Source organism: Lates calcarifer, linkage group LG2 (assembly GCF_001640805.2).
Source record: "Lates calcarifer isolate ASB-BC8 linkage group LG2, TLL_Latcal_v3, whole genome shotgun sequence".
Taxonomy (NCBI): Eukaryota; Metazoa; Chordata; class Actinopteri; family Centropomidae; genus Lates; species Lates calcarifer.
Genome location: NC_066834.1, coordinates 24,910,107 through 24,925,322, shown reverse-complemented (window position 1 = coordinate 24,925,322; position 15,216 = coordinate 24,910,107).

Genomic DNA, 15,216 nt, shown 5'->3' with positions numbered 1-15,216 from the left:
TATTATGAAAATCAATTCTAGAAAGTGGATCTTAAGCTATTTGATGATTTAATGATTATAACCTACCATATGACCATATCAAGAATTTCAGTCTTAACCATCAACATGGGATTGTTAAAGATTATCACCATTTCTTTCTTTAAATTGGACTGTTATCCCTAGCATATTCTCATAAACAGGCCCAACCTGCCACCACCTTGTCTCCATACCTAGAAAAATCTCCCTCCATCTCCCATATCTCAGAATGCCTTGGCCGACCGCATCCCAATCCATATCCTCAGGCCTACACCTAGAGTAATCTCTCCCTTTCTTTTACCTCATCCCCTATCCTGATATTCCTCATAGCCTCTGCCCATTTCCCCAGCCCTGTCCTCATTTCTCTACCGAGCTCTAGTGAACCATTGTCCTTGCCCAGCTCATTGACGGTGCTACTAAATCACGTTGGATTCTTCCTCGCACAGAGCATTAGCTTCTCTTGCTCTGTTATTGCTAGTTTTGGCCCAGTGGCGCCTGGGTTCTGCATGGTTCTGTTTACGACTGTCCTCCTGCCACCACACACACATACGCAGACACACACACACACCAATTCACATGCACACGCACATCTGAGATTATTCTCAGCAGGCTGCAGTGGAGATAAATGGCTCCTCTGTTTCCCAGCCACAGGTTGGCAGAGCCTGGAGGGAAAAAGATCCATTTGAAAGCCCTGTGATGCAGGGCAGGGTTTGGGGGGGATAACTGACAAAGGTAGAGGCGACCTAAAAGTTGAATCACAACGTTTTCCAGTATACATGCTTCGGGATGATTAGGAGGCTGGGGAATAATAGGTGGAGAGAATAATATGATGCTGTCAAAGCAAAAAAAGCCAAGTGTTTTGTATTTTCTATTCTTTCTTGAATTAATAGTTGTGTAAATTCACATCTTAAATGTTTCTAATTAAGAGATAAATGATTGTTTTTATGTCTTAAGAAAGTCCAGTTAAGAGAACATATTGTTTTCATCCAACAATAGTGATGCAAATGAGGAGGTTTATTATTGTTCATAAATATCTGATCAGTGAGCTGACAAGAGGAGGGAGACAGCGACAGTATGTCCTGGTTAGAGCCATCTGCTTCACAACAGGAGGAGGATCTATCTGTCTGGGAATTACCTACTGATGGGCAACACCTGGAGGGAGACGCGTGACTCAGTCTAAGAAACTTTCAGGCGACTTGTCACAAATTATTCAGTTATTATAAAGGATGTATCTCTGTAATGAAAATGGAAAGAATTACTAAATTACATTTAGACGAATAACATAAACCAACCAAACACAGCTGTACAGTTGCTCTTTCTACCATCATAGCAAGTAGTTTTTTTTTAGCTCTTCCTAAATCCTTGACCCTGAATGTGGTTATACATGGTTTGGCCTCTTATAAAACTCAGTATTGGATGTTTAAAAGCCTATCATTATTCCTTTATGTGATAGTTATTGAGTGTGTAGTGTTGCTGAGAGAGGGTAAATATCCTCCCCTTCATTTGTCAGCTGAACAAGAGCAGCCCATCTGTTTGCCACTGAATTACTGACAGCTGATACGAAAACAGAGAAAGATACGAGTCAATAAGAGAATTTGTCTCTTCTGTCTTTCTCAGTCTGCACTGCTCTGTTTAGGTCTGATTTCAGCCAACTGATGATACCATTTGACTGAGACACAAATTACACTATCATACTGTATTTTAAACTGCACAGAGGGGGGTGTGGACAATAGTGATATGCAGCTATTGTGTTTCTAAATAGCTGACAATGCTCAAGCAGCCAGAGCAGAATAATCAAGCTGATAAAATATTCACAAATAAAACTTACTCTTGGTTTATTATACAGTATTTCACAGTGTTGTTTAGGAAGTAAACACATTTTATTCTCTGCATTATATGCTTATTTCCTGCGCAAATGACTTGATTGAACTGTATAAGCTGGAAAAATAACAGTCCCATTTTAATAAAAATAAAAGAATTATTAGATACTTTGGACCTGTGTATGTGGGAATATGAGAAGTATAGTGAAAAAAGTTTAGACACATCCTATTCTTAGAAATGATTTGACTTCATGAGTTTTTTAACCTACAAGAGGTTTAGCAGTGTTAAGCTGCACTTATTCACAGACTGCAAATGTATTTTCATTTTATTTTGGTTTATTCCAAATGACTTTTCACGATTTCTGTTCATACATTTTTGAAAGGAAACGTCAGCAGAGGGTGACTCAAAAAGCAATAAAGAGAAATTATTTGGGTTTATCATGACATAAAAGATGCATGGTTTTTCACAGTTGCAAGGGTTTATTAAAAGAGCAGATTAACTTTTTCGGGGATCTTTTAATAAGTCCACACAACTATCTGTCCATTTAATATTCCAAATACAGAAGAGAATACAAGAAAGAGCCAGTCCCAACATGGGAAGGCTAGCCTTTTAATAAATGACTGTAAGTCACAAGTGCAATCCAAAAAAGACAAAAGGTTTTAGTGAAGGTAGGTAGAATATAGTGTCATCAGCATAAGGTAAAATGTGTGATTCTCCTATTTATATCTTATAACTTTAAATATCAATCATATTTTTTATCAGTATTTGATGATGAACAGATTCATATATATAGTAATGAATGGCTGACACACACATACTTGGATTTAACAAATGTGTTTTCAAAAATCATATATTAAAACCACACCAGTACCAGAGTTTTTTTTAAATGTTTTTTGGTTACATATCATTGTGCTATTATTCTCCTGCATGCATGGAAAATCCTTGGTACATTTTCCCTCCTAATCCATGCATATAGCCTTGGACTTATAAATAATACCACTGACCTTACACTCACAAACCTTCCAAATCTCATATTCTGTTCCAAATCCAACAAGACTAAATCAAACCTGAGGAGTTATCTAAATTATCTAAATGACTCTGCATGTTTTTCTCTCTTTTCCAAAGGCATCTTTTCCCTTGCGATCCTTTGTTTATGCCTAAAGGATGAGCATTTAATAGCATGGCCTCGAAAAGCACATCTACAGTATACCAGAATCTATACCAGACTACATGTTGGCTGGCTGAACTCATATTAAAGGAAAAGCCATCTGCAATACATTATTGTGGGGTTTTTTTATCTTCTAATAAGAAATTATTAAATTTGCAACACCCTTAGTAGGTTTTTTAACAACACAGTCTGCCTTAATGATATCCTAAATGATGTCTATAAATAAACTAACAGTATCTACTTCTTCTACTTCTTGGTCTCCAAATCTCCAGACAACAATTAAATCCAAAGCAGGCATTACTTCTTTTTATACCATCACACTTATAATGGTTACCAAGACAATCTTTATTTGGATACAGGGTTGAACGAAATTCCCCAGCTATGATTATTAGTAAATTATTATACTGCAAGCTTAACAAATAAAGAATGATCATCATTATTTAGAGCTTGTATTTTATCACAGAATATATTATTTGCAAACTCAAATGATAACTGTATGTTTTATATATGTGCACTTGGGTGTAACTTTTGCTCCAAATAGCAACATGCACCACTATTTTTTTTTTTTCTCTTTTGACTTTTTTGTGTCTTTGACATTTCAGAATGTATTTTCAAATTACGTTGCCTGGTCATAGGGTCATGAGGCATTTTTTACATCTGCAAGGCAGAACCAGCGGTGAATTATCATAAACAAAGCTGCAATTGGAGATAGCAGGATATGGCCGAAATGTTAGCCATTATTAATATTCTGCTGGAGTGTTTCTGTGTCTGCAAGGAGGCCATACTCTCTCTCCCTCTCATCAACTGTCTGTTCTCTTAATTGGAGCTGGGAGTCGAGGACCACTTCTCTGACCGCTGCACACACCCTTGGGAGGCAGGTAGGCACAGCAGCCAACACAACTCTGTGTGTGTGTGTGTGTGTGTGTGTGTGTGTGAGAGAGAGAGAGAGAGAGAGAGAGAGAGAGAGAGAGAGATGGGGTGTAGCTGTGGAGTGGTACAGGAGCTACAAAGGAAGTAAAAGGCATGTTAATGTGAGTTAAAGCCTGTAAAGACCTGCTATCAAAGGTTAGTTAGTATTGTTGGTATCCCACTCACAGTACACAATAGAAATGATAGGGATTTCATTATCTTGTAATATCACACACATTTCCCCCTTGTCACTGAATTGATTTGATGGCACATTATATCAGTGCTTGGTAATATTTTCCACACAGTAATTGGATGAACCATTCATGAGCAATTTCTCTATGTTCTCAGTTGCAGCTTTATTGACAGCATTTTCTTCAAATTATGGCACCTCATCCATTCCTAAATCAAGGGAACAATTTTATAAAGTGAATGAATCATCATAACTGGGTGATTTCTATAACCGTTTAATTTTACACAAAGGTTATTAGAGTTAACAATGACTAACTGAAAGTCAGACAAAACCAAATGAAATGGCTATATTAAAAATCATGAGCTTGTTACTTGGGATAATTAGACGTGTTGATTTTCTTAAAACTTGAACACAGCCTTTCTCTGGTAATATGTTAAACTGAGAACAACAATCTGTGTTATCACAGGAGAGGATTATATTATCACACTGTAAAGAAAGACAAAAAAAGACCTACCATTTGCCTTTCAACTAGAGGAATGGCTTGTTAGTAATCAGGATTTTGAGCACTGGATGATGAGATTAAAGAGGTGTGGGAGATGATTGGTGTAGGTTTATATTTGCTGGAGTATGATTTGGACAAATTCTGTGGAGTGCAGTTTTATTAGTGGCTAATTTGTGTGAGGGACTGTTGACTGCGAACATTTGGTAAAGTGCTTTTTCCATTGCCTGTCTTGCCTAATGATGTGGGACTGTGTTTAGAGAAACAGCTTAATAATTTCAGAATGTGTACTGGGTGACCTGTTCTTAATGTAGCTTTGCGCTGTTTGTCTTTTTTCTGTTTGATATCTGTTTTAAGTTTTCAACTTTGTAATGTGTCCACGGAATTAATAAATGATCTGTATACAGTTTGACTTTGCTCTTTAATAAACAAAGTATACAAATTGACTGCCAGTGGTAACCACATATTGGCAATATTGGTGCTTGCAGGATAGGGCAGTTCTGAATACAGGGTAGCTCCAAAAGAGGGGGTAAATGGTGCAGTATTTTGGTAGAAAGTGCACTTTACATTGTATAATACATTATATTGATTGTATATCTAGCAAGAATGCTTGCCACTAGAAGACAATTTACTGCTGTGATCTCTGTGTCCAGTGATTATTGGATTACTGATTTGGGGGCATTTGCTTCTTATAAAGACAGTCCTGGAATGTGAGTGTGGGAGTGTTTTTTGTATACATGTTGGTCCTCCATGTGACTGGCAACATGTCCAGGGTTATCACACCTCTAAATTAGTGCATGCTGGGATAGGCGTGACCCTGACCAAATTATGGATGATTGTACAGATACAACGAATAAAAATTCCTCACGTGTAAATCCAAGGTAAAATGCATGTGCAAAATCAATTCAGCGAATCCAGCTAATGAATGGCATAACTAGGCTTGTGTTTTCAGAGTCTAGGTGGCTAAGACCATTGAAATACTAGTGAGAGATTTACATCCAACACTAAATGAGCTTGTTCGCAAAGCCCATTTCACATACCTGACCTGATGTACACAGAGCATATAAATATACATTTTTGTTGTTGTTGTCTTTCTTTTCTTTTGTATGCTTTTTTAGTTAAAATTCTGGTCACTGCCTCTTTGTCCTCTCTTTGTCTCCAGTGAGTCATTTCATTTTATTTTCAGATGTGTAACGTGCACCACACTGTGTATCCTATCTGTACCTCGTGATGATTTTTTGTAAGCGAGAGCAAGATTCTAATTGTGCAAGCAAGCTCTCTGAGACTGAGAATTATTCATTTACTGATGTATGCAATAAAGAAAAGGAGACTCTAATCAGGAAAAATCAACATGTCATTTCTCCACTGATTAAACGCAAGTTATGAGTGCATTAGGCTGCGCCAGACACAAGCTGGATTAAATCATGCCAAACTTACGGCTGATGCTCAGTGAAATTGAAACGAATGATCTGAATGTTGTGTTTGATTGCAAAAAATGAATGTGGTTACGCCATGCGCTTCTGTGGTTGTAAGTGATTCACTGCAAGGATTTATACTGACTCTCTGTCACTGTCAGTCACCCTTTTTCTCATGGCATGAGATGTGCAGGTGGATGAAATAGATTCTGAGAGAAGCTAACAACCACAATACTTAGAAAAACATCTGCTTTAAAAATGCAGCCTGTGTTGTTGGTTTCAGATAGTTCCTCTTGGGACCTGTTGGATCGATTCATTTTGTGTGTGCGTGCAAGTGACCAAATGTGTAGAGAGGAGCGTGTCAAATTTTGCTCACATGCTCAACTTGATAAGGTAGATTTAACATTGTGGGTGCTACCACCAACAATGCTGCTGTCTCAAGCCAGTTGAGATCTTCAAACTGCTGACATAGAACTAAGTACTCAGGGGAAACAGCACAGAGGTTATATAGGGCAGCACACAGTTGCATGAGATAACACTAATAGCTAGGTATCGGCGGTCGTGATCAGCAGAAGCCCAGGAGGCTCGGTGACAATTCCAGAGAGCACAGTCTGGTCAGCACCCTGGACAGCTCCTGTGACAACGCTCCGCATGTCTGTTTTCTTCAGCGTCCAGTCTCTTGTTTGGTTGAAGTGTTGATTTATTATCAGGCTCTTCTCAGCCTCTCAGCCCAAGGCTGCTTCATTGCTTGGCATCCACTAACACCACCCACACCACAAATCCTGATACACACTCTCTCTCTTTCTTTTCAGTGCAGCAGAAGGTGGCTGATCTCTTTACATCCATCTTTCTTGCTCACTCAAAGAGACACACATCAGGGTGGCTGCCTGAAGCCTCTTAATGGCATAGAGATGAAGTAAGGGACATGTTGTTTGGACGTAGTTATGGAAGTTTACATTATTGATTTATATTTTTTGGTAATAACTTAGATAAAGGCACTGCACTGGTTTTAATTCTTGAAACTACTGTTAGTACTACTATATTATACTTTTGTATGTAATGTTTCTATTCTACTCATTCCCTTTGGCACACTTTACAGAGTTTATTTTAATGAAGTTGTTGCCAAAGACCACAAAGACCCCCAAGTTTGACTTTGACATCTGTATGATTTTGCCTCCAGGAATACAATATAGAATCTTGACGGGTTGTTAACTGTATAATGTTAGACATACTGAAATATGATGCCCCCTGTATCCTTAGACCTTTGGCAGACAGGGTTGTTTTGTGCAGATTTAGCAGAGCATAAAGAGCGCACACACACACACACACACACACACACACACGTTTTCTCTCTCATTGTCTCATCTAAAAGTAAGCATGTCTTAATTCAGTCTAGGAGGCTGGATGCAGCTCAGTCTCTGTTGTAATCTACCTCCTCCTGACAACATTCAATTCAGATGTATCTGAGAGGCAACACCAATCTGTTCTGTCATACATCAGTTTCACAGTCTGTATCAAGCAGCCCTCTGCAGCAATCTCTCGCTCACTCCTTTTCCCTCCCTCCCTCTCACCACTGACTTGTATTCTCCCAATGTCTTGCTCCCTTTCTCGTTGTCTCTTTCACTTTCCCTCTCCCCTCTCACCCTGTGTCTCCATCAGCCTCGAGGTTTTCGGTCTCTCTGGAGGTAAGAATTTCACGCACAAACATCTTGTTGCCTCTACGATTTGACATGTAAAAGTAAAAATGAAACAGAAACAACGAGAAAAACAGGGCCTCTCTCACGTATATGGAGGTTTGAGTACACAGAGCGATATGCAGACAGGTTGGGGTGAGGGAAATGGGGTGAATCAAAACACTTTGTGAAGATAAGTAAGAGGTCATCAGTCAAACATGAAAAACTGTTGTCTGCTAAAACGTGTCAAAAGAAAAATTATTTATGTCCAAAAATCATCCTGACCTTTCACTGCAATGTGCAGCGAGATCCGGCTTTGGCACTAAAACCCTCTGGCCAGCACTGTATTCCTTCAAAATGTAATAACTTATGGTACATGCATGGCTCTCTGGGCTGAAAAATAAAAAGGATGATACAAAAAGATAGATTCACTGTTATGGATTACTCTGCCTGACTGAGCTTTAAGTTGACTATAGCTACGCATGTGTTCATGTCTAAATGTAAATATCATAAACATACCTAACACACACACGTGCAGTAAACAGTCCTAATTCCTTGCTGTAGATATTGGTTTATCTATGGCAGTGGTACTTTGGCTGAAGCTTTTAATGGAGCTTCTGTACCTGAGGAATAAAACCCATGATAGAGTGCATGGACGAGTGAATAATAAAGCCAGTGAAACTGAGACAAAAAGAGTGTTTGTAAGAGAGAATATGGCAGGGTGAAGAGAGGAGTGGAGGAGGTTAGAGATTCATTAGTGTTTTCCGCTCGTTCCATTAGTATTAGGCGGCTGATGCTTTTACTTTACCCATCTGTGTTTTCTGCTTGCATAAACCAAAGCTTTGGGACTGTTTTTCTGCTTCTAGTTATCTACATGAGAGGGGAAAAGGTGAGCAAGGTATCAGAATAACAAAAAGACACAAAAGAAAGCACGAGCAAGCAAGGCAGTACCTATGTTCCATGCTAATGGACTTAATGGGTTTATTGACTGTGACTGATAACGCCCCTCCTTCACCTGGCTTAGAGCTACAGTTTTGCTGGGCTGCTGAGCTAAATCATGGGTATATGATGAGGTATGTAGCACCCTCATGGTGAAAGGAGCTGTTTTTAGGTCTCTGTAAATCCGTAATTAGTCTTATATTAGGTAGGTTAGTTTCAGTAGCATCTTCTGAACCTGTTTTCTAAGAATAGGTGTTACCTATATTTTTGACAACTGAATTGTCATCGTCCTTTTGTCTGAAGTGGAAGCCTCAAAACTCTTAAACAGTATTACTGCCAGATAAACAGGTTTATGGCCATTACATCGGCACAACTATGAATTGTCTGGTCACTACTGCAACAGTACCTCCATCAGAGACTTGGCTTCAAAGAGAAACCTGCTTTATGTCCCACTGTTTTATTTTTGTTCTTGTTTTTTCCTCTTACTTTACGTTTTTTACAGCAAACCTGTAAATTAGTGCAAAATAGTAGCAACATGAGCCCAAATTCTATTGCAATATTTTCTTAAAACTCCTAATTGTTTTCTTCTTCTTCTTTTACCTCTTCTTCTTCTTCGGATGCAAAAAATATAAAAGAGAGATTCTGGTGGTTTTACAGAAATAAAATTTCCTCACATTTGAAAGAGATGTCAGAGGAATCTTCAAAATTTTTTCAACCCTGTCAAGTGTTTTACTGACAGCTTAGTGTGGATGGCCATAATAGAGATATCAAAATCTTCAGATATACCAGCACTGTAGTACCACCTGTTCCTATTTTTCCTCTCCTTTCAGTCTCTTAATGTGTTTCCTTCAGGTCCTTATTATCTCGTGTTCTGCCTGCCCTCTCTCAGACCCTTACTATCACACAGTAGTTTGTCTGTTCTGTGTGGTTCGGGGTATTTGTAGCAGACCTGCCACCTCATCCAAAAGAATTTCCCCTCTATGGTTCACTCATTTCATTTAATGGCAAGTGAAATGTTGGGCCGGTCCCCTTTCCTCAGCCATCACGTCACGCTGTGGCATTTTTTCCCCGGAGGTATGTGACCTTTATCTGGGAGCAGAGCCCAGTGTCACTATGGCTAACTACTGACCCTCTCCCAGGGAGCTCATTAGCCAGCCACACTCTCAACGGCCACTTTCTAGACACTTGGGCAATTAGGATCTTTACAAATACCACCAACAGAGGACAGGCAGCAGCCAGGGATAGACCAGGAGGGCAGAACCAATGAGTGTCTGTGTGTGTGAGAGAGAGAGAAAGAGAGACAGATGAAGGGATAAGTGTTTGGATCACTGAGTGTGAATGTGTCAGGTCCTTTTTTGGTACTGTGAGGTGAGTGTGTAAACAAAGGTGTGTTGGGTGTGCTTGCACAAGTGTCTGCTGTACCTGCCTCTTAATGGAGTTTAAGATCATGCAAGACAGGGAGGTTAGTCATAGCTGATGTGCAAAGGAAATGACGATCGCACAGACACGACAACCAGGCAGTATTACAATATTACAGTAACAATAAAAAAAAGAAGCTACACTACAAAAAAAATAAGTTTACACCTTACCTTTTACTTTAACCAGCATTTTAAAAATAATTATAATACTGGGAAATACAAAGCTTAACCAAAGCAAATGTGTAGCTCTTCTGTTGATAAGACAGTGTAATCACGTTAGCACAAAAAATTAAATACTGAGGTCTTAGCATGATTACATACAAATGATCATTTGATTCAGTCAGGTTTATTTTCCCTGGTAAATTTAAGTGCTTTTTTTAAATTACCTTGCTGAAAGCACTTAAAAGAATCAATGAGTGGGAAATATAATACCTACTCCCATGTTTTGTTGATGCTTGATTGCATCACTGTGAAGTGCAGAGATTCCAAAGTCAGTTGACCTTTGATATCTCATAATCTCATCAACGCTATAGTGACCTTGTTATTGCTGCTGGTTACATTATCCACAGTATCCACAGTAACAGCCGCAACTTGTGCTTGAGCAGATATTAATACCTTTCATTAACCTGCTGTTTTGAAGGCTAATGTCAATTGTTGTTAATTGTTAGATGTATATCTGAATGTGATTCTACTGTGTCTGTCTCTCAGTAAATATGCAATATTTACCAAAAAAAGGTACAAAAAAAAGACATGAACATCAACAAGTCCACAGATCTTGACAACATGAATCAGGTCTAGTATGGATCCAGTTGTTGATACAATGATGATGATGATCAGTACCAACAGTAAGCAATTCAGGTAACCGCTGGAAGCTCCATTTGAAGTCATCAAACATTATATGATCAGAGGTTCTGAGCAGTGACCATGGAATCGCACAGTGTCCTGTCCACCTCCGATTGGCAGCCGTTTAGAGAAGCTGATGGCTCAGTGGGCTGTGGCACTTGATGAGTACTCGCAATGTCTTTGAACTGGACTGACAGTTATGGTGGAATGTCATCCACCCTCTGTCGAACTCCCATCATCTCTGTCACTCAAACTGGCCACTGAGGCTGTCCAATTAAATGAAAAAAACATTTTTAAAAATACATTACTAATATCCTGACACTGTGCTCCTTTGATCACTGACAGTGTTGTCTAATTTGCGAACTTGAACGTGCTTTTTAGTCAAAGCTAAAAACTGAACACTCGCCACTTTTAATGATAGCACAAAAAGGCAAATAAAGCTAATGCATTCAAAGAGCTGTCAAACTATATGAAAGTGTGAAAAGTTCCACAGCTGAAGTCCAAAACCCAGCACTACTATCTCCTATCCTGCCTGTTGCAGGCAGTGACATTGTGTGCGCTGGTGGTGTGAGGACAAAGATGGATAAAAGAGGACAACAAATAATGAGAGAGAGATAGAGGGGAGCTCCTTGATGCAACGTTACACTCCAAGGTGAACCGAGCACCCGATCCAAGACTGTGGTATCCTTCATTAGACAACCCGTCTCATTAAGCAAGTCTAGCTATAGGCCACAGTGATACGCTGAGAGAAATAAGCCTTTATTTAGGAAGTAAAGCCAATTAGCATTTTCTTTGTGAAATCCTTCCTAATGAGGTAGCAGACTTTGACATACAGCCACTAGAAGTCCAGCTAAATGATTCCCTGTGTCTTTTGTCAGCTCTTCCGGGGCAATATGAATTACCCTGCAAATATTTACAGTTCAGAACCTCTTGGTGGTTGCATTAACAGCAGTGTTTTGTTTGTGGAAAAAGGTTAAAGTGCTTTATATATCTGCATTATTTTTCTTTATGCACTGAAGTGATTCAGGTAGGCCAGCTGACCCAGGCAGACAGGGAGATGTGCATGTTTGCAGTCACTGTCACAATCTCTTTGTCAATCACCGAAGCCCATCTTGAAATGGGCGTGACACTGCATGACCGTCTCTTCAGCAAACAATCCTTAATCCCTTCACCTCATCTCCAGCCTGTTAATCCCAGACTGAGGGAATGGTTAGAGATGAAGGGGGAACATGGACATGATGAAGAATACCTACCTGTGAAATCATGGTGATTTGACCACAGGTGAAGTTAAAAATGCCAAATGGAGCTACAGAGTTTAAAGTGATTTTTTAAATCTGCTTTGCTTTGCAGTTAAAGAGAGAAAGAATAAGTTTTTGTTAAGAGAGAGGAAGTGTTATTAGCCCCGGGCTTACATGATCAAAGTGGCAGCAAGATGAAGAGATCCTTACAAATATAATCTAGCATCGCAGCTACATTAATGGTCAAAACGTGATCTGCCTGAGCAGAGAAAGAAACCAGCATTTCCAAAATCATTATACTGCATTTTATGACAAGAATTTCTCTGGACCTGCAATGTTAAAACTAATCAAAATAGCCATCTTTTAATCAGGAGCGCTCAGCCTCTGTCTACTTACAGAGTCCCACGTTTGATTGAGAAGGGAGGAAAAAAGGAAAAAAGGAGGAAATTAAGAAGTGTGGAGAGTTGCCAATTCCCAAACTCCTCTGACCAGACAGATGGGTGCTGCTAGCTATCCGATGAGGGCCTCTCCTGCCCCCTGCTGATTCCTTTGGGTAACAGGTAATTTTTACTTTAATTTAGCAGCACCCCTGGGGATGAGAACACCCAAGACTGCCCATATATATATAATAAAATTTTTAAAAATGTGTAACACTACATGAGATTTCAAGGTTTCAATTCTATAATCTACAATCCCCTCTCTTAGGAAAGGTGAGTGAAAGAGAGGGAAGAAGATGGGGGGGGTTAGACAAAACTACTGACTGGGTGAGAATCAATGCTCAGAGAATGAGACAAACATGAAAGAAAAAGAGATGAGAAAGATCTAAACTACTGAATGCCACGCTCTTTAAACACCCCTCTGTCCATATAACCACATCACAAACCAACTCTGATGATAAAAAGAAAAAAAGGGATTGAAAACAGCCTCTCTCTCTCTCTCCGTGTTGCTGCCATCCTCGCTCTTTAAACTCTCTCTCCTCTTCTGCCTCTTGCTTTGTCTTCATAGCCACGGGCAATGACTGAATAATTCTGTTTGAGATTTGTAAAAGTGAGGGAGAGGAAGACATCTTGACGTGCCGAATGTGAAAACAGTGATTGGCGAGAGGTGAGAAATATCTTGTCTGCCAGAGGTTGTGCCACAGTTTCGCAGCTGAGAGTTGAGACATTATTTTGGTAGAATTTGAATGGCACAAAAGAGAGTCAACTGTGACATCTGTATCATGGGATTTACACAGTTAGAAAACTAGAGTGGGACATCTGGTAATGGGCAAGCTGTGTGTATAGCAGTATATTCAATAGATGGGAAAAATCAACACCATTTAGTTCAATCAAAGCCTAGAATATTGCTATATGTTGAATATTAGGAACAAGTATGAAAACAATAACCAGGTTCCCTGATAACAATAAACTTCAACAAGGAGAATTTTTAATTATCTACCTATCGATAATGGTGTTACTGTTACATGCACATCAAAGCAGTAAAACTGAAATGAGCAGGAGGACTTGAAGTGAACTGAACACCACATCATCTATCTGAGTTGTTTTCAACCTTCAAAGACATGTAAGAGTCAGAAAGGAGTCATATGAGAACAGAAGATGACAAATTTACCTACTTCACATTCTTTGAGCAACAACCCTGCATGCTTACCTCCTGCACTTGTCATACATGCAGCCTCAAAAGGATAGTCAAGTGAACACATCTCTTACTCCTAATTTACTGGTCTCACTTAATCTCATAAAGCTTAAGATTTTCATTTTCATTTGACCAATTCATTATATTTTCATTCTGTAATTCTTGCTAGTGGCGGGGTCCACCATTCCTGTGTAGGACTACACATGCACAGGGGATTCCCAGGAAATTATGCATGCATTTAATTCAACATTTAATCTTGGTAATGCAAATTCAACATTTCCTTCTGCTGCTATTTCATGTTAAAAGCATTAAAGTGGTGAAATACTGTAAGGGTGGCTTTTATTGCATAGCAGTCACAGAATACATGTTTTTCACTGAGGTTAGTGATGATTGTTATTGTTCGTAAAAATGTATCTACAAAACAAGACAGGGTCATTTTCAGGAAGATCTGATCAGATTCTGCTGTCGTTCCTCAAGCCAGTCAATCACTGGATGCAGCTCTCTAAATATCATTGAAACCCATTTGTCTTTCAGACCTACTATTGTGCAACACAACTCGTCCCCCATTACACCACAACCTCTATGATGTCCAGTGACATTCACTGTCCAAAGGTTTCCATCAAACACCCACTGCCTCTACTCCACCACCACCAGTGTCTAGACTCCAAGGGATCTATCCTATCTCCTATCTTCATATGGGCATATACTTAATAAAGACGTTTCACATTGATGGAGTCCAATTGCCAAAACTCACTCACTCTCTCCCAACAAATTTTGCTATCCACTTCGTTTGAGCTCTACTGCACTGCATTTGGCTGCATTGTAAACAGTTAGTCAGTTTCTCTTCTGTAGTAGACAAAGTAGCTGCTCCTTGAGTATTTGCTGCCCCTGTGAATTCTGGGACCAGTAGAATTAAACTGCAGTCACCAAAGACTTAAATTTTAAGGATTATAACTATAACTTAAATAGCAACTCAACATCTGCTAAAAAAAACTGCATTGCTGAGGTGTGCAACAAGAAGACATTGATTCACTTTAATCAGCAGGGTGCTGCTCTGTTGCTGATTGCACTGTGGCCTCCTGGTAAGAGTCATGAGGAAAACAAGAATTTCCTGCGGAGATCATTGAAAAAGAGACATTTTCACTCGCAGTGGTAGTAAAGGACATTGCAGCAACATTAGCAGTACTACTGGATGTGTAGATGGGTGGAGGGATGAGGTGGCTAGTCAGGGCAGATCCTCATTATTCCGTCTCTCGCCTCTGATCCCTTGTTATCCCAACACTCATCACTCATTCGTCACCCTGGGGAATGAAAGGAATATCTTTCACATTTGCTTAATTCCCCAAACGTGCCTCCCAGTGCACCCTAAGGCAATTCCATTTATTGTTGTTGCTTTAAAATATGGTCCTGTGGTCCTCTGCAGAGTGTGGCATAAATATTGCCAGAGCAGGGGGTG